The 20,491-nt window shown below is 35.6% G+C and overlaps 1 long non-coding RNA gene across 1 annotated transcript in view; it reads left to right on the forward strand.

Annotated features, from left to right (window-relative positions):
• LOC105090684 (uncharacterized) overlaps nucleotides 1-19,187 on the forward strand; it is a 64,652-nt gene extending 45,465 nt beyond the window's left edge. Inside the window, exons 8-9 of the long non-coding RNA XR_010379470.1 lie at nucleotides 7,714-7,843; nucleotides 8,258-19,187. This is a non-coding gene — a long non-coding RNA (uncharacterized LOC105090684). The remainder of the gene's footprint in view (nucleotides 1-7,713; nucleotides 7,844-8,257) is intronic.
• Nucleotides 19,188-20,491: the final 1,304 nt, after the last annotated feature.

The following is a 20,491-nucleotide window of genomic DNA, read 5'->3' on the forward strand; positions in this document are numbered from 1 at the left end:
TAACACTAGCAATTTTAAAATTTCACTAGCAAATTAAAAATACATGGATGATTTCTTTACATCAGGTACTAACGATCGTGTGTTTCTTTTAAAACCAGTTGACCTCGCTGGAGTACATTACTCTGTATATGAAAAATGTCTGAGGGAGTATATTTTAAAGGCTTAATGTTCTATTTCCAAAATTTCCAAGTATAGTTATTTCATATACGTTTTTGTTTATTTTTGGAGGGGAGGTAATTCAGTTTATTCATTCATTCATTCTAATAGAGGTACTGCAGATTGAACCCAGGACCTTGTGCTTGCTAAGCGCATACTCTACCACTGTGCTGTGCTCTCCCCACTTCATATACTTTTATTGTGCTATTGTTGCAGTAACTTGAGCTGAAATTTGTTATACCTAACATTGTCCCAATAAGCACTTGCTCTGTGATAATCTGACATGGGTACCAAAAAGCATAGTATGTATAAACATACTATTGCTGTAGTTGTGCCCTGTTTTCCAAACTATTAGTTTTTTAAATTATCCAGTATCCATATGTATAGTGCAGTGATGAATGGTGGTTTAATTTTCCTGGTGTTCTCTAGCAACAGCTATTGTTTGCTTGACAGTACTTTGAGCTGTGTCTCACTTGGTTTCAAAATTTTTGTTTTTTCCATGGCAAAACTTGTTTAGGTGGTGGGATTTATTTAGTTATTTATATTGAAGTATAGTTAATTTACAATGTTGTGTTAGTTTCTGATGTACAACATAGTGATTCATTTATACATATATATTCTTTTTCATTACAGGTTATTACAAGATACTGAATATAGTTCCCTGTGCTATATAGTAGGACCTTGTTGTTTATCTGTTTTATATATATATCTGCTGATCCCAAACTCCTAATTTATCTCTCCACCCCTTTCCCCTTTGGTAACCATAAGTTTGTTTTCTGTATCTGTGAATTTATTTCTTTTTTGCAAATAAGTTAATTTTTATCATTTTTTAGGTATCACATATAACTGATATCATGATATTTGTCTTCTCTGTCTGACTTACTTCACTTAGTATGGTAATCTCTAGGTCCATCCATGTTGCTGCAAATGGCATTACTTCTTTTTTATGGCTGAGTAATATTCCGTGTGTGTGTGTGTGTGTGTGTGTGTGTGTGTGTGTGTATGACATCTTCTTTACCCAGTCATCTGTCAGTGGACATTTGATGGACATATAGCTTGCTTCCATGTCTTGGCTGTTGTAAATAGTGCTGCTGTGAACACTGGGGTGCATGTATCTTTTTGAATTAGAGTTTTCATTTTTCTGGATATATGCCCAGGAGTGGGATTGCTGGATCATATGGTAACTCTATTTTTAGTTTTTTAAGGAATCTCCATACTGTTTTCCGTATTAGCTGCACCAAGTTATGTTCCCACCAATAGTGTAGGAGGATTCCCATTTCTCCACATAGGTATGCTTTAGCATTGTCACCTGGGTTGCTCAGCACACCGTGGTACTTTAGATGCAAAACTTTTCATTGTTTACTTTTAGTTCAATGTTGCTATTTAGATTGGGTATATTCTAATAGTACTGACCATTTAGCCTTATTTTACTCCTCCAGTCAACTGCCTGAAATTTTGTCTTTTAGCAAAACATTGAGTAAGTATTAGGATCTGCCAGCTGTGGCTGAGTGGTTCTGGAGGTCCTGTTACTTGGCGTATTATAAAACCATAGATCCATGCTTTCTTATACTGCCAGTGTTGATTTAATTACGTGATCAAAAATGTATCCCATAATTTTATCATGGTGCGCAGTCACTGTTTCTGTCTTGCTGTCATTATTCGTTGAATAGTATTAATCTAAACCACAATCACCAAGGTGATTGAAATATATTTGGTAGGTCTTAGACATTTTCTACCATTAAGAAAATTTTTGTTTTTCACTGCCTTGTGTTGGTTGTGAGTTGTCATATATTCCTGTTACTAAAAATAAATGTCATTGTTGGCTCAGCAGTCTCTCTGTATTATAGATGTCCTGCTAAGATTTTTCACCACCTGTGGTCAAATCGGGTACCTTTCTTCTGTTTTTGAGGTTCTTTAGTGACTTCTTTGCAGTCTTACCCCTGCTACTTCTCTACTAGATCATTATTTAGCCCAACTGTATTATGGGATCATCTTTTGACTTTATGGTGTCATTAGAAAACTTACATGTCCTTAGTGGATGAAAATATTTCAATGGTAAGACTGATCTCCATGTGGTATTCTTTTATCTCTAATCTTTGCTTACATGTAATGTGTTACGCCTATACATATTGGGAAGTTTGATACTGGCACAAATACTTGACTTTCCCTCATGGCCATGATAGTGGTAACTATTATTTGGGGGGCAATCTGTCAATGAGTTCATAACTAACAAGTATTACCTCAATTTTGTAATAAGATTTAAGTGCTTTGTAGTAGGAATACCTGTCTTAACAACCCTGCTAGTTATTATGACTCTGAATAAGGTAGTTGACTTCTTTTTTGAAAAATAACGACTATGTTGTGATAGAATTCATATACTAGAAAAGTCACCCTTTTAAAGTTCAGTGGCTTTTCGTATATTCATAGAGTTGTGCAACTATCATTACTATCTTACTGTACAACATTTTCATTACTCCCCAAAGAAGCCCCATACCCATTAGCAGTCATTTTTCATTTTCCCCTTTCGCTAACCCTGGAAACCACTAATCTAACCTTTTATCTCTATGGATTTGTCTTTTCTGGGCATTCATATGAAGGGAGTCATACAACATGTGGCCTTTTTGTCTGGCTTCTTTCGCTTAGCATGTTTTGGTGGTTTATCCATATTATAGTATATATTAGCACCTCATTCACCCCCCCCCTTTTTTTTAGCTGAATAAGGTATCTACTTAGCATTGCAATTGCTTTGTAAAATGGTAACTCTACATTTAATATTTTAAGTAACTGACAAACTACTAAAGTAATGGCACCATTTTACAAGAAAAGTCTGTACCAAGAAATTTATGAGGATTTCAATTTATCTTCATTCTCACTTACTATTTTCTATTTTTTATAATAGCCATCCTAGTAGATGTTAAGTACAGTTGATCTTTAAACAACACAGGGTGTTGGGGGCACTGATCCTCCTCACAGTGGGAAATCCATGTATAACTTACCATCAGCCCTCCATACAGGCGGGTCCTCCTATCCAAGGTCTCGCATCTGTGGATTCAACCAACCACGGATCATGTAGTACTGCAGTATTTGCTACTGAAAAAAAAAATCCACCTATAAATAGACCCACATAGTTCAAACCTGTATTGTTCAAGGGTCGTCTATATCTCGTATCTCATGGTTTTGACTAATGTATCCATGTTGAACAACTTTTCATGTGCTGATTGGCCATTTGTATTTTTTGAAGAAATGTCTATTAAATCCTTTGTTCACTAGAATTGAGCTATATATCTTTTTGCTATTTTGTTGTGAGAGTTCCTTATATAACTGGATAATAGAGCCTTACTGGATATGTGATTTGCAAGTATTTTCTTTCATTCTGTATGTTTTCTTTATACTATCATGATGACATTGTTTATGGCACAGAAGTGTTTAATACTGATGAAATCTAATTTATATATTTTCTCTTTTGTCACTTGATTTTGGTGTCATAACAAAGAAACCATTATCTAGCCTAGGTTGTAGCTCTTACTTTGAGGTGTGATCTATTTGGCATTTATTTTTTTATATGGTGTGAAGTAGAGGTCCAACTTTATCCTTTTGCATGTGGGTAATCCAGATACCCAGCATTATTTGTTGAAAAAAATTACTTCCTATTAAATTATCTTGACACACTTATTGAAAACCCATTAATTCTAAATGCAACAGTTTATTTTTAGACTTTACTGTTTCATTCATCTACATCCTTATGTCTGGACCATACAATCTTTATTGTTGTAGCTTTGTAGTAAATTTTGAAATATGGAAGTATGAACCCTCCAACATGGTTCTTGACCCTTATTTTCCATATGAATTTTAGGATCATTTTGTCAATTGCTGTAAACAAGATCAGGAATTTTGATAAGAATCACATTTAATCTGTAGCTCCTTTGTGTAGTATTGCCATATTAATTATTAATTATTCCAGTCCATTAACATGGTATATCTCTCCATTCATTTGGTCTTTAATTTCTTCAGCATTGTTTTGTAATTGTCAGTGTAAAATGTCTTTTATTTCTTTTAAACAAATTACTCCAAATATTTACTCTTTCTCATGATACTGAAAATATAATTGTTTGCTTAATTTCAATTGCCATACGTTAGTATGGAAATAAAATTATTTTTCTATTGATCTATCTTCACACCTTTCTGAACTCATTAGAATTGCTTCCTTTTGTTCTAGTAGTTTTGAGTATTAGGCTTTTTTTTTTTTTGGTGGATTCCTTAGGATTTCTATGTATGATTATATTCCCTATGAATACAGATCATTATACTTCTTTGTTTCCAATCTAATTGATGTTTATTCCTTTTTCCTGCCTAATTACCCAAGCTAAAATCTTCTGCACAGTATTAGGAAGAGCAGTCTTCTTGGTCTTAGGGAAAATACACTTACTTTTTGTCCATTAGTTACATTGGTAACTGTACATTTTTTTTTAACTGTACATTTTTTGTAGATGCCTTTTGTCAAGTTTTGAAAATTCCCTTCTGTTTCCAGTTTGTTGAGGTGTTTTTTGTTTTTTAATCATAAAATCATGAATGGTTGACATGAATGGTCATGAAATTTGTCAAATGCTTTTTCTACATATGTTGTATTTATTGATTTTCAAACCTTAAACCAGCTTTGCTTTACTGAGATAAATCTCATTTGATCCTGATGTATAATCCTTTATATTTGTTTCTGGATTTGGTTTGTTAGTGTTTCATTGGAGATTTTTGCATCTACATTCATAAGGCAGTTTACTCTGAAGTTTTCTTGTTTTACCTTTGCCCGTTTTGGTGTCAGGCTAGTACTGTTCTCATAGAATGCATTGGGAAATATTTCCTCCTTTAATATTTTTTGGAACATTATGTGAAGAATTGGTTTTGATTCTTTAAATGTTTCACAGTATCACCATTGAAGTAATATATTCATGGGTTTTTCTTTTATGAGAATTTTATAAATTATTGAATTTGTTTTTATATGTCTATTCAGATTTTTCTTCTTGTGTCAGATTTTGTTATTTGTGTCTTCCTTGGAATTTGTGCCCATATCATCTAGGATATGTAATTGGAATACTGTTTTTGACAGTATTCCCTTGTAACTTTTTTGTTCCTATAAAGTTGGTAATAATCCTCTCTCTCTTTCCTGATCATATTTATTTACGTTTTTCTCTTTTTTTTTTTCATGATCAGTCTAGCAGGTTTGTCCTTTTTAAATTATTTCAAAGAACCCAATTTAGTTTTCTTGATTTTTCTTTTATTTTTTTCTGTCCTTTTTCTTTCATTTATTTCCATTCTAACCTTTATCATTTTCTTCTTCCTGATTCATTTGGGTTTAATTTGTTATTTCTAGTTTGTTAAAGTAGATAGTTTGCTTATTGATTTGAGATCTTCATTTTTAGTACAGATAATTACAGCTACAGTTCTCTAAGCACTGTTTTTGTTGCATCCTTTAAAGTTTTATATGTTCTGTTTACATTTTCATTCAAAATACTCTCTAAGTCTCTTTGCGATTTCTTACCCATTGATTGTTTAGGAGTTCATTGTTTAATATCCACATAATTGTGAATTTCCCAGATTTCATTCTGTTGTTGATTTTTAATTTCATTTTATTGTGAGAGAACATCCTTTGTATGATTTCAGTTTTCTTAAGTTTGTTGAGACTTGTTTTACATGTTAGCATCTATCCTGGAGAATGTTCCATTTGCGTTTAAGAATAATGTATATTCTGCAGTTGTTGTGTGGATGTTCTGTAGGTGTTTAATAGACCAAGTGGTTTTAATAGAGTTGTTCAGGTTCTTCTGTTTTCTTGTTGATCTTCTGCCTGTTTGTTCTATTATGAAAACTATTATTGCTCAAGTATTTTTTACTCTTTTTCCACCATTTTTCCTTATTTTTGGAGCTATGTGGTTAGGTGCATATATGTTCATAATTACTATATTTTCCTGATGGATTGATCCTTGATTGAGTGTAATAAAATATCTTTATTCATGTCTAGTAACAGTCTTCTCTTAATTATTGTTTTATTATTATAGCTACTCCAGCTCTCTTGGTTACTCTTTGCCTGGTATGCCTTTTTCCATTCTTTTACTTGCAAACATTTTGTGTGTTTGAATCTAAACTGTGGCTTATAGATAACATATAAGTAGACTGTATTTTTTAAATCTGTTTTGCCAAGCTCTGGCTTTTGATTAGATCATTAAAATTTTTATGTTTAATTACTGATGAGGTAGGGCTTATGTCTGTTTTGCTATTTGTTTTCCGTGTATATTACGTCTTTTTGTTCCTCTGTTCCTGTATTATTGCCTTGCTTTTTGTTAAATATTTTCTTATACCATTTTAATTCCTTTGTTTCTTTTACTATATTTTGAGTTTTTTTTATCATTTCTCTTTTAATTAATAACTTAAAATAATTGATTTCAGATTAATACCAACTTAATTTCAGTTGTGTACACAATTTGCTCCACTATATCTTTGTTCCTTCTCCTTTCCTTTGTGATGTTATTACATAAATTACATCTGTACGTGATGTAAGCACATCATAATTTTCTAGTTATTCTTTTATGCTATTGTCTTTAAGTTAGAAATGAGAAAAAAGTTAAAAATAAAAATAGATTTTTTTGTCTGTTATGTTTATTTTTGGAGTTACTTTTATTGGTGCTCTTTATTTTTCATGTACATGTGAGTTACTATCTAGTATCTTTTCATTTCTGCCTAAAGGACTTCATTTTGTACCTCTTGTATGGCATGTCTGCAAACACTGAATTATTTTAATTTTTGTTTATCTGGAAATGTCACAATTTCTCCTTTATCAGTGATGGTTTTCCTGGATATAGAATTCTCAGTTGACATTGTTTTTCCTTCAGCATTTTGAATATATCATACTACTATTTTCTGGACTCTCTGGTTTATGATGAGAAGTCAGCTCTAACTTATTGAGGATTCATTGTACATGATGAGTTTTCTCTTGCTGCATTCAAGATTCTGAAGTCAGTTTGAGTATCATGAGTCTGGATTTAAATGTCTTTGCCTTTATCCTTTTTGGCATACATTGATCTTCTAGCTTGTATAGACTAATATTTTTTCATCTAACTTAGCAAGTTTTGGGCTATTATTTATTTACATATTCTTTCTGTCCCCTTTTCTTCTTCCTTGATTCCCATTATGTTTGTTACCTTTACTGAAGATAATTCTTTTTTATTATAATAAGAGAACATAAGGCTGTATATAGTATTGGTTTAATTGCATAAGTATTGTTCTTGTTTTGTTATTTGTTAAATTTGTTTCATTATACATTACATTTCTTTTTTTTGACCCAATTGTTATTTACTGTGATGCTTCATGTTGAGGTTTTCCAGTTTGAACTACTTTCTCATATACATAAAATGAAATATATATGCATATATGGTTTTATTGCATTGTGATTAGACAGTGTGACTGCTGCTTGTCCCTTCATGCCTAGTTTTAAATAACTTTTATCTATTAGGGAAAGACCCTCATTCTTTTTTTTTTAATTTCTTTATTTTCATGTACTTGTTCTTCCAGGAGACCTTTCGAAACAACTTATCAAGTTCTCACCACAAATACCATTGGAGTTACAATTGGATTGGCGTTGAATATATAGATTAATTTTTGGAGAGCTATCATCTTTGTAATTTTCTCATACGTGAATGTGGTATGTTTCTCCTTTTATTCAGGTCTTCATTATTGTGTGTGTGTCTTTTCCACGTCAATATTTTTTCCTTAGTTTCTGGAATAAGTAGACAGATGTCTTAGGAACTGAGATTCTGGTGGGAAAAGTGCAGATGCTGTCATCTGCATAGACTAGACTTTTTAGTATAAAAGGTCATACAAAATATATTTTGTGGCTATGATGTTACCATTTCTTCTATAAGACCCTAGGAGCCTGCATTATTTATAATGTTCCATATCCCTGTTTTGTATAAGTAGAGGTGATTGCTAATATTAGGGGAATTTATGTAGTAAGCGATTTGTTTTTAGTGCTATCAGCATCCCCTTGACCCTCTCCTTTTCCATTTTGAACTGCTTCATCTTGCAAGCTCCTGGGAATTCTGCTCATTGTTTACAGGATATGTACCCATTGAAGACCTTCAAATCCTCCTCCAATATAGAGCTAACTGGTTGTGTTTTCACTACAAAAGTTTAGGATCAGAGAGGTAAGAATCCTATTCCACTTGATGGTTTTGTTTCAATTTTAAGAGCAATTCTTTGAGAGGGACGTAGAAGAGAGCATGCAGGATACAGAGAGAGATTTGAACTTAAATCCTATGAGAAGCATTTAGAGCTGTTTAGATTGTGGGAGACAAGTCCAAAATGGAGGGTTTGCTTGTCTGTTTTCAGATTTATTTTGGAGTTAGGGATAGTTGTTTTTATTGCTTGAAGGTAATTCTAGTTAATGGAGTAACAGATTCAAGGACATCCAAAAATGAAAATACCCTTGGAAGTGATAACCTCATGGCTTGTATGACCACTTGAGATGGAATTTGAAACTCCCTGCATGGAACAAAGGTTGGATTACATGCACTTTAAGGTCACATTTATTCCTGAGATTTTGACTGTCTCAGGGCAGATGAAACTGATTTTTATAGTGTGCCTACTTCACATGTTCCCATTTAATCTGAGGCATCCCAGAGAGGTAGAATAAATTTGCTAAGGTAACTAATCTCATTAATGGCAGAGCATACACCTTTTACCTTTCTCCTCCCATATATCTTAATTTGAAATAGTAATTCCTTAAATTTGTATTGCAGTTAAATCATTTAGAAGCCTTTCAGAAACATGGTTTTATTTGACTCTAAGGAAAATCTGGTGAAATTGGAAGAACAGATTCCACTTGTCTATTTTATAGGTGAAAAACATAGATTTCTCTGGGGTAAAAGGGATCTGGGAGACCATTCAATACAACCTCTATATATTTGCAGTTGGAGAGACAGTTCCAGAATTAACAATACCAAGATATTTTATACGCATTCTTTGATTTGTGTTGGGGGAAGGGGAAGGTCGAACTAGATGATTTCATGGGAGTACAGAAGGGTTGTGTTGTTTTTACCCATTTTGTAGTATATACTTGATTGATGCCAGCTCACCATATTTGATTAAGTGGCATTTTAACAAACATTGATCAAAGGCACTAAAGATTTAAGGAAGAAATGTAAGGCTTTAGGTACCAGACTGTAGAAGATATGTTGGGTCATAAGATGCTGCTTGGTAGCCTTGAAAGCATTTCCTGTTTCAAGTTCAAGGATCACCTGGGAAGCAGGCCACTGGAAAATGAGTTATGTTGTACAATCAGTCTACTGTGGATGGGAATGAGATTAGGCTTAGCACTTGCCCAAAACTTTGGGAGCCACCATTGACTCATGAGTCTGTGACATGGGCTCCAAATGCGGGCTCTTTTGATTATAACATAGGCTGTAGATTTAGAACCTCAAGTATGGAAGGACCTTAAAATCATATCCAAAACAGCTTACTTTAATTTGACCCTAATTCAGTCCCTTTTGTAATATACCCAACAAATGGTCTTTTAGCCTTTAAGTAACTGCACTTAGTGGTGGAGAACTCCATCCTGAGTGACCTTGTCTCTTCTTTCAATACCTCTTTGCAGTATTGAGCTGAAATACAGTTTTCTACAGCTTCAACTCATTCATCATATTTGTATTATGCCCCAATTCAAGAATGTTGCTTTATTGTTGTCTCTCCTGCATCTTCAGCTTCTCTCTGCTGCCTTTTGAGCTCCCAGGCACTGTGCAGGGTGATGGGGATGTGGAGATGAATTAGACACAATTCCTGCCCTCAAGGAGTTCTCAGTCTAGTGAGCGAGTTCGACATGTACACAGATAATTACAACAGTATGGTATGCTCTACATGGAGGTAGGTACAAGATACTGTGGGATCAGAAGAGAAATCATTTGACTAAGTCTAAGATACATAGGTTGGAGAAACATGCTTAAGTTGATTCTAGAAAAAGTAAAAGTTGACTAGGCAGAAAACAGGGAAGTACCTTCTAAAGGAAAAGTATGGACATTAGAAATAGAATGATGAATTGGGGAACTACAAGTAGTTCATGAAATTAGGTTGGAAATATGGGTTGGGAGTAGATCCTTATATAGTATACCATGAAATTTGGATTTCATTTTGAGTGTTTTAAGAAGGGGATGCTTTTGATGGTCATTCTGGCAGTAGTCTGGAGTAAGTGATGGAAAATGTTCAGATCTGGACAGGGAGTTCGGTTAAAAGGATACTGTGGTAGTGGTAGTTAAGATGATAAATGAGGCCAGAAGGAGTAGGAGTGAAGAAGAGGGGATAACCTCTTAAATAAGGGGTTATACAAAACATAGATATAATTAGAACATGGAAAAATCAAAGCTTTCAGGCTTTGGCAAATGTGCATCCCTCTACCTCCATCCCTGGCCTTCATGAAGGATCCTCTCATGTTCTTTGGATGGGGTTGCTATTGGTTCCTTCTATACCAGGGCTTGGCTGTACAGATTTTGCAAGTTTCTTTGGCGGTGGGGAGGGCACCATATATGAAATGTTGACTCAGCAAGACATCTGAACAGCTGCAGGCCTCTCATAAAATTAAGTTCCTGGTCCTTCTCATCAGTAGCACATCTAATCTCACTATCACATATCTCCAAATATTTTTCTTTTACTAAAAGTAGGCACTTTTATGTGTAAAATCCACTCAGGGAAGAAATGGCCTTAGTTGTTATTGTCCCAATTGCTTTATTTTCCTTGGGAATTTTTTAATGTTTATGGTTATATCTCTTGGTAAAAAAATACTCAATAATTAAAAATCTAAACATATCCAGTATTTATTTTTTTCTTTTCTCAAAGCAATATAATTACACAATGTTCTTTGGGAAATACTCCCCTTAAGAACTCAAGAGTAGTGACCCTGGGGATTCAGAGAATGGCTTTCTGTGACTAGAATGATTAATGGAAGATTACATTAAGTATTTTCAGTGGACCTTATGTAACTAGCCTCCTGGAGGGCTATAGGGGGAAGAAGGGGTTGGGAGAGGAAGCTCTGAGCAGGACAGCAAAACAGTACAGTGACAGTCTGGGCCTTGGGACAAGGTAGCTTAGACTCAAATCTAGTGTCACACTTACCAATATGGTCTTGAGCATGGTTTTTCACCTCTCTGATACCTTGTTTCTTCTTATGTAAAATAGAAGTAATACCTTTTTGCAATGATGAGGGGATGGTCATGTAAGGACTGAATGGATTACTTATGCAAATTGCTTGAAACAGGTGTGGAATATGCTAAATGCTGTATGAACTGTAGTTGCTGCTGCTGATGATGTGACAAAGATGAAAAGAAGATCATTAACTAGAAATACTTACATTTTATATAATCATTGAGGTTCTTGGGGTTTGATAAAGAGAAAATAACTGACCTCAAGGTTTTTAATGACATGCTAGTATGAAGCCACTTCTCTGCCTTTTTTTCCCTCTGCCAAATAGGTTGGGAAAACAGATGACTTTTGTCCATGCCCTGATCACTAATCTATTGCCTTTGTTCTTATTTCCAAATACAAAGCTGTTGAAAAGTTTTGAAATACATGAACTGAAAAAAAGATTATTCTAAAAAATGTAGAAAAACATTTTGGAGTTGGTCAAAGCTGGATTTGAAACCTGACTCAATTGCTTACTAGCTGTGTGATCTAAGGCATGTTACTTAACCTCATTAAACCTCAGTTTCTTCATCTAATAATTAATTTGCAGGGTTTTCACGAGGACATTGTAAAGTGTATGTCATAAGCATGCTATAAATTGCAGCTATCATTGTTAGTTCTTGGGACATTCACCGCGTGACAGAAACAACAGCAGGCCCTGGTGGCTGGGAGGACTTCATGGATCCAACAGCAACCTGAAGAAATCCTACTCGGATGGATATAATACAACCTGCTAAGTGTCCTAGCACTTATCAGGTTGTATTATCATTGTCCGTGTCTATGGCTCTCGTCTACCAGACTCTAAATTCCTTACGGGCAAGGACAGTGCCTTATTCATCTTTGTATTCGCAGTGCCTAATCCAGTGCACATTGTAGGCCTCATTAAATGTTTGTTGAATGAAAAAATGAATCATCAACAGACATTAATTGGGCGCCTGCTCTGTGATCTCCATGGGCTCACCTTGTCCCCGCCAGTTGCCTACAACGTCCAAGCTGTCTTCAGTATGCTTTCTCCAGAAACTTACTCCTATCATCTAATTCTTTTGCCGAGGACTTTTCTGTGTAGTGCAAAGATAGCAAATATACTTCATCCCAAGTACCATCTCCAATTGATTGATAGTACCTGTCTTGATTATGTTTTATAAAAAGGATTCTGAAGCCAATTCTCAGCTCGGTATGAAAGAGGATTATAACTAATTAGTGATGTTTGTCGATGTGGGAGCAGAGCAAGTAGCCGCACAAGTGCCACGTATATGTCATATTTAATACTGTGTTTTCCATGAAATACTGTTTCTATGCCTGTGTTTTAGTCTTGCCTACTTGCAGATGTTGCATTGCTGCTGCTGCTTCTACTACTACAATTTCTGCCAATTGCTTTGGGTAGGACCAGAGTGATCATTGATCAGAAAACTTCATCCTCATAGTCTGGGGTTTGTTCCCGTGACTGGTATTCACACTTTTCCCCTTTCAGCTTTACCTCAGATATCCCCTTACCTGCATGAACAGGTAAGCCTCCAGTTGATATTCACCACTCAACAGGCTTATATTTCCTTTTTCTTATTTAGTGTGATTAATCATTATTGCCTCAGGTGAAGCCTTTCTGTTCGAAGATGTGACAACTAGAATACAAGTTAAACCATTCCATCAGGGCCCTAAAGTGAGTCGTATAAATTCCCTTTCAATATGGGAGAAAATGGAGTGTGTTTGTAGCCCATACGGCAGGAAGAACTGAGAAGGGAATCACTGTATGTGTGGGGGAGAGAGATGATAACCTGTGGCTCTTAGAATATGGATGGAGGGTTAGCCTTAGATGAAAGGAGTTACCTCCTCGCTGGGACAGTGATAAGGAGTTAGGAAGAGTACCTGATAAGGGTGTTGAAGATTTGTAACTGCAGAGGTGGATGATGGAGAGGGAGCTGACCAAAACAGGATTATGAAGACAAGAATCTAAGGACTGTCCAGACCAAAAGGCTAGAATGGAGCCATTGACAGGAGAGCTTATGGTATATCAAAGTGAGAAACTAGTTTGAAACTTGATTATAGAGACTCAGAAAAATATAAAGTTGTCTTGGGCCATTGTTACAAGTAACATTTGGTTGCCTGGAACTTATCTTCATTGAGGGATGGACAGCTAGCAAGAGAGGAGTTACACATAACTGGATTTCAGTATACAGACTGTATACAGAAGGAAGGTAGATCAGAAGTGAGCTCAGAGTCTGTAAAGAAAAAGAGGCCTTAGTATGATCAAGATGAGTGTTGAGTTGGAAAACTGGAATGACAGGACCTGTATCAGAGAGTGAATTTTGGAATGTTAAAATTTAAAAACTGGAGTGATCAAATACCTGGAGTGATCAAATGTCAGGTAGTCATTTACCTAGATATTGAAGTGACTCAGGATTACAGCAAAAGCTGGGCTAGGAATGAACACTGTGGGCTAGGTAAAATAGGCTTCAGTAACTGAGGAATGATCTAGAGGTTGTCACTTAACCGTGCAGACAAGAGAAGAGAAGAGGTAGTGGGACAGTAGTAATTAGCCTCAGAAGAATAGTGGGGATCATCAGAAGATACAAAATCTGTAGTTTGCATATTGCACTGAGGTTTTGTCTGGCAGTATGTGCAGCTAAAGTGATCCCCTCCTTTATTAAGTGATTGTTCTATGCCTGGCACTTTGCTGTGTGCCATCTGTTTATCCCTTTCAGGTCTGTCACAGTTCATGTGTGAAAATGAGCAACAGGCTGGTCATCTGAAAGTGTCATAAAAAGATTTCTTTAGGATCAAAAGTTTTCCTTGACCTTGATATAACTTCATTACACGGTACAAGCTTTTGTTGGCTGTGTTCCACTATGTGGTTTGTCTTCTGAGCCTTGAGTGAACTGGTACTGCCCTTTCTAAAAAAAACAGGCACAGTACTTTTACAACATGCATATTGATTAACTAGAACAAGACATGGTCCTATTATCTCACTGAGCTTTTAAGATAAAGGGCAGATAAAAGAAAGCTCACATCAGTGGGTGAATAACAAAACTACTTTGTAAAAGCCATTTGGGTCAGGATCATCCATCCACATTAGTGGCCATACTGTGTAGATGTTCCCTCTTCTGTTGGGAAGGAGGGCTAGAAATCGAGGCAGAGATGGCCCCTCAGGACTTGGAAAGTAAAATTTAGGAAGAGAGTCTCTGTGAACCCTGACATTGCATCAAGTCATTTTTCTTTTGTTATAGTCTTCAAATGAGTCAAGATTCTATTCTAATAAAGGTTTTAGAGTCACTGTGTTAGAGTGACCAGGCCCTCAGATAGCCCATCCCCTCCTGTGGGGGCTACTCTATATTTATTCCTCAGGAGGAGCTGGTAGAAGACTTCATGAGGGAGAAGATAAGGAAAAAATCAGAGGATGACTACAGCCTCTCTTCATCTCAGCTTTGCAAAGCATGACTCCAGAGGGACCACTCTTTTGAAGGCTCCAGACCACAGGTTGCTCTTCTCAATTGCATACTTAGTCCTCTCGGCTCCTCTCTCTTTTTGGAAGTTGTATTGTATGTGTATATATGAACTGTCACTTCCCATAAAGAGTACCCCATGTACTCAAAAATTGATGGGTCCCTCATGCTGGTATATAGGCCACCCAGGATGAGTTTGAGTTTCAGCAACACAGGAGCCCATCTTTATGATGAAGGAAGGCAGTCAGTTGATTTGAAAATAACCTCTATCTCTGCATTCATGTTCTTTTTCCTTCAGTCCCATGACTAAGATATCACAGATTAAAGCAGACAAAAGCCATGACTTTCTCCTTCCACTGGCACTTCTCTGGTTCGTGTATATGCCTCTGGGAGTCACTGTCTTTAATTAGCACTTCCTTCTTTCCATCTCTTTAAGACCCAGGAAGGCACAAATGCTAAAATTGGAGTGGAATTTGTCATAATGACCTCTGCAGTTGGGGAATATGCCTGTTAATCAGCCTGATACCCACTCCCACGTTATCTCCTGGCAGCCAGTGGAGAAGCTGTAGCCAAGACCAGCAACTGGACCCCAGCCCCAGGATTTACTCCTGATGACTCACCTGATTATGAAATACCAGTAGGAGGGCTTGCCCCAACCCAGTATCCCTTTCTGACTTGGTCATCAGAGATTAGGTTTTGTCTTAGGACATATGATATATAAGGGCATAAATCTTTTGGGTTAACAGTAAATCATATCAGGAGTACTGGTGACTTTTTGTTTCTCAGGGATGGGCAAGATAGGGCAAGGGGGAAGTGTGGAACATCTTTCAAATACATTCCCAGTGATTCCTCAGGACACCCTTCCTTAGTCACACCTTCCGATATCTTACCCTGTGTCTTGCCTCTCCTTTCTTCAGAATCCTTCTAGTGCACTCTTTGCTCTCTTTAGCCATCTTTCATTTCCTGCCCCCCATTGAATGGGTTTCAGTTGTTTTTTTCTTCTCTTATCCCTGGCCATCTGTCCATGATGGGCGCCAGCTGTGAATGAGTGAATGAAGGCTCAGTGAATGTTGGGAGTGATACCATGTTTCTCTCTGGATAAAAGGAGAGTGGAGGACAGAGGGGAAGGAGTGGGAAGTTATGGAATCCCATAATGCTTAACATTTTAGTGGGTATTGGATCCAGAAGCCTACATGATTAAAGGAAGCAAACCTGATGCTTGTGAGTGAAGATAGGAGTGAACTCCTTATTGCCATTAAGGAGGAAGAGAGGGGAGAAAAGTGAAGGACATCATAAAATCCTTTACTTCAGTGGCGGAGGCGCTGAGACTCGCTTCCTAAACCTGTAATTTTTAAATGTAGATTGAAGATACATTGTCACGCTGTACTATTTCTGTTGCTACTCATGAGAGTCACTGCCAGCCACTCTTCTCAGATAGGTCTGCCTTTGTGGAGGTTTCAGTTGACCGCTGCAAAGAAACAACCCAGAAAAAAAGTTTGCAACTTAGAAGGACTCTCTGGCTCAGTGACAGGGTGTTAAAGGGGTTGAGGACAGAAGAAATAGCACAAGTAGTAGCAAGTAGTGCACTTGTTTTTCTTTTTAATAGAATGAATGGGCCAGAGGCAGTGGGCAGAATGGCTTCAGGCAATCCCAAACACCAGGTATTGCCTAAGGAAACAGTTACAATGAAAGACCAGTGCTTGGACCTAGTATTTGTCATTCCCCAGAACATGATGGAATATCTAAAATAAAAAAGAAGAGGTGCTTTGAAGAAGGGTTTTAAAAGATTATTTCTTAGAAGGAGACTTAGAGGAGAGAAAACTTCCAATTATATAAGATGGGCATTATAGTTTTTAAAGACATTTGTCCCCTGCATGGGTCATAGAGATTGATACCAGCATCAGCCTGTGGCTGACCAGGCTGGTTAAACTTAGCAGTTTCATGCTCCTGGAGAGATGCTGCCTCCCTCTCCCTCTCCCTCTCCCTCTCCCTCTCCCTCTCCCTCTCCCTCTCCCTCTCTCTCTCTCTCTCTCTCTCTCTCTCTCTCTTCCCCACCCCCTCTCCTCTCGCTTTGGCAGGTACTTATCTGCAATGAGTCCAGAACCTGAAGGAGCAAGAGATCCAGGGGGGACAACAGTGTGGCCTTCTAAGTGAAGATGGCAACTCAAAAGATCATGGGATTGGCTGCACTGGGCTGGGCTTGTTTTTTCAAAATATAAACATTGTTTTCTTTTTGATTATAAAAATGAAAAGTATAAATTAAAAAGTGAAGAATACCTGTGATCATATAACCCAAGAAACAATAATTTATAACATTCAAGTGTGCTTCTTTTCACTCTTTTAAGAAAAGTATATATAACATAGTTTAAAAATAAAATTGACATTTATTCTCCAACTTTTCTCATTGGAAAACAAGCATTCTTCCATGTCATTAGCATTATTTAAAAACACAATATTAAGTGTTACATAATATTTCATATGGCTCTAACAAAATTTATTTAGATGACTGATGTGGATACTTTGGATATTGACCAATTTTGCCTATAAAATTAAAATGTAATGAACACCATTGTACATTAATCATTATATGCATCTATTTCTTTAGAATAAATTTCTAGAATTAGAATTACTGACTTTGAATGATGAAAGCATTATTAGGGCACCTGAAAGTTGTTGTTGAATTGTCCTCAATATAGTTGTACAAATTACATTCCTGTCAGTGGTGCATCAATGTGTATATTTCTCCACACATTCATAACATACCCTTTTCTTTTACAAACCTCTGCTCATTTGATAGGCAAAATAGCCATTTGTTTTAGATATTTTTATTTCTAATTTACATACACTAAAATTCACTTTTATGGTGTATAGTTCTATAATTTTGACAAGTAACAAATGTCTCCTTCCAGTCCAGTACCATACAGAATAGTTTTACAACTAATAATTTCTCTTGATTGCTCTTTTTGTTGTAAACCCCTTTCCCTATCCGTATGGTTTTGCCTTTTCCAGGTCGTATGAATGGAATCATGCAATATGTAGACCTTTTGGTCTGTCTTCTTTCACTTAGTAGAATGCATTTAAGTATAATCCATAGTGTATTATGTAAATAAATATTGTTTTTTGTTGTACTTTATGGTATGGGTATACCACAGTTTTTAATCCATTCACTAATTGATGGGCTTGCAAGATGTTTCCAATTCAGACCATTATGAGTAAACTTATAAACTCTCAGATACCAGTTTTGAATGTATGAATATAAATGTTCATTTCTATAGAGTAAATGCCTGGGAATGAGAATGAGTGCTAAATTTTTCCAAAGGTTCTGTATGATTTTGCATTCCCATCACAAATATATGTCCCACTTGCTCCACTTCTTCCATATCTCAACCAGCACTTGACATTATCAGAGTTTAAAAAATTGTAGCCATGAGGTGTGTAATGATAGTTTATTATGGTTTTAACCTGCAATTCCCTAATGGCATATGAGTTTGAACATCTTTTCGTACACTTATTTGCCATCTGAATATCTTCTTTAGTGAAGTCTGTTAAATCTTTTGCCCCGCTTTTGAGTTGTTCCTTTTCTTACTGTTGAATGTTAAGATTTCCTTACTTATTTTAGATACAAGTCCTTTATCAGATATATTACTTGGAAATGGATTCTCCAAGTCTGTGGCTTATCTTTCCATTAGCAGTGCCTTTTCCAGAGCAAAAGTGACAAAAGTGTTTAATTTGATAAAGTCCACATTGTCTAATATGTGACAATGTAAGTTGGGATGGATATAAATAGAATTGAATTTTTCTAAGCCACTAACGTCATCAAGGAAATGTTACAATAATAACAAATATTTATTGTGGAAGACTGTAAGGGTAAATCTAAAAGAAAGATCTGTCCTAATCCTTACACTGTGTAAATCTCCTCACCTTCCAGTGTGCACAGGATCTGTGTCTAGCTCTGACCAATAGGATATGGCAAAGGTGATGGGGTATCATTTCCATGAAAATGTTGCATAACATTACATTTCCATGTAAAAATAGCCTCAAAATATACAGAGCATTAATTAATAGAAGTTCACAGAGAAATTGAAAAATCCACCAAAAAAGTGACAGAATTCAACAGCTCTTTTCAAATACTGAGAAATCACATGTACAAATCAACAGCAAACAGAAGATCTATGCAATTTTACAAGCCTCAGCAAATATAATTGGAAATAAACTACTTTGAAGAGTTACAGAAAACAATTCATTTGAAGCACACTTGGAACAATTACAAGAATTGATTCTGCATTGGACCATAAAAATTACTGATTTAAAGAACTGGTATCAGAGCATCCATATTGTCTTACACAGCAATTAAGTTATATACTAATAAAGAAGGTAAACATCTTCATATATTTTATAATGTAAAACATTAAGTATGTATATCAAAGAAGAAATCATGAGGGACATCTTAAAATGCTTAAAATTTAAACATAATGAAAACACTACTATAAAAACCTGTGAGACATGATGAAAGCATGTTTTGAGGGAAGTTTACAACCTTAAATACTTCTATTAGAAAAGAATGTGAAAATTAATCAGCTAGGTATCCAAGCTAAGGATATAGTAGGGAACAATAAGGGGGAAGAAGTAGAAGGAAGAAGGCATTGAAGGTTAAAGCATAAATTCATAAAATAGAAAACAACACAATAAAACCCTGTATGTGTTTCTTTTACAAAACTAATATAGATAAACTTTGGCATATTCAAGATAAAGGGAAAAGGTACAAGGAAATATGAAAGAAAGTGGGAACATAACAAGATTAAGAAGAGGAAGGAATACTATTAACAGTTTATGCCAATAGGACTGAAAGTTTAGAGGAAAATGATGAATTCCTAGAAAAATGTAACAACAAAACTGACTCCAAAAATAAAGTTTGTATAGTCCCATAAAATATTAAGTAGTTATTAAAATTTTCCATGAGACCCAACTATATACAAGAAACTCACTTCAAGTAAACATACATAGGTAATAGTATATTATGCAAACACTAATCAAAAGAAAGTTGTGACGGTTATATTAGTATAAAAATGTAGACATCAGAAGAAATATTTTCAGGATAAAGAATGACATTACATAATGATAAAAAGGGCATTTTACCAAGAAGATGTAGTAATAGCTGAAGCAAAACCTGAGAACTGCAAGGAGGCAGATAAGTCCAGGATTATATTTGGGAGATTTTAATACTTTACTCTTAAGAATTAATAGAGAGGCATCACACTCCCTGATCTCAGACTATATACTACAAAGCTATAGTAATCAAAACAGTATGGTATTAATATAAAAACAGACTCTTAGATCAATGGAATAGAATAGAGAGCCCAGAAATAACCCCATGTATTTATGTTCAGTTAATCTACAACAAAGGAGACAAAACTCTACAATGGAGAAAAGACTGTCTTCAAAAAGTGGTGCTGGGAAAACTGGGCAGATGGATGTGAAAGTGAATTTAGAATATTTTCTCACACCATATACAAAAATAAACTCAAAATGGATTAAAGGCCCAAATGTAAGACTGGAAACCATAAAATTCCTAGAAGAAAACATAGTCAGAACAGTTTGACATAAATTGTAGCAATATTTTTTTGGATATGTCTCCCTAGGCAAGGGAAGCAAAAGCAAAAATAAATGAGACTACATCAAACCAAAAA

The sequence above is a fragment of the Camelus dromedarius genome, chromosome X (assembly GCF_036321535.1).
Source record: "Camelus dromedarius isolate mCamDro1 chromosome X, mCamDro1.pat, whole genome shotgun sequence".
Classification (NCBI taxonomy): domain Eukaryota; kingdom Metazoa; phylum Chordata; class Mammalia; order Artiodactyla; family Camelidae; genus Camelus; species Camelus dromedarius.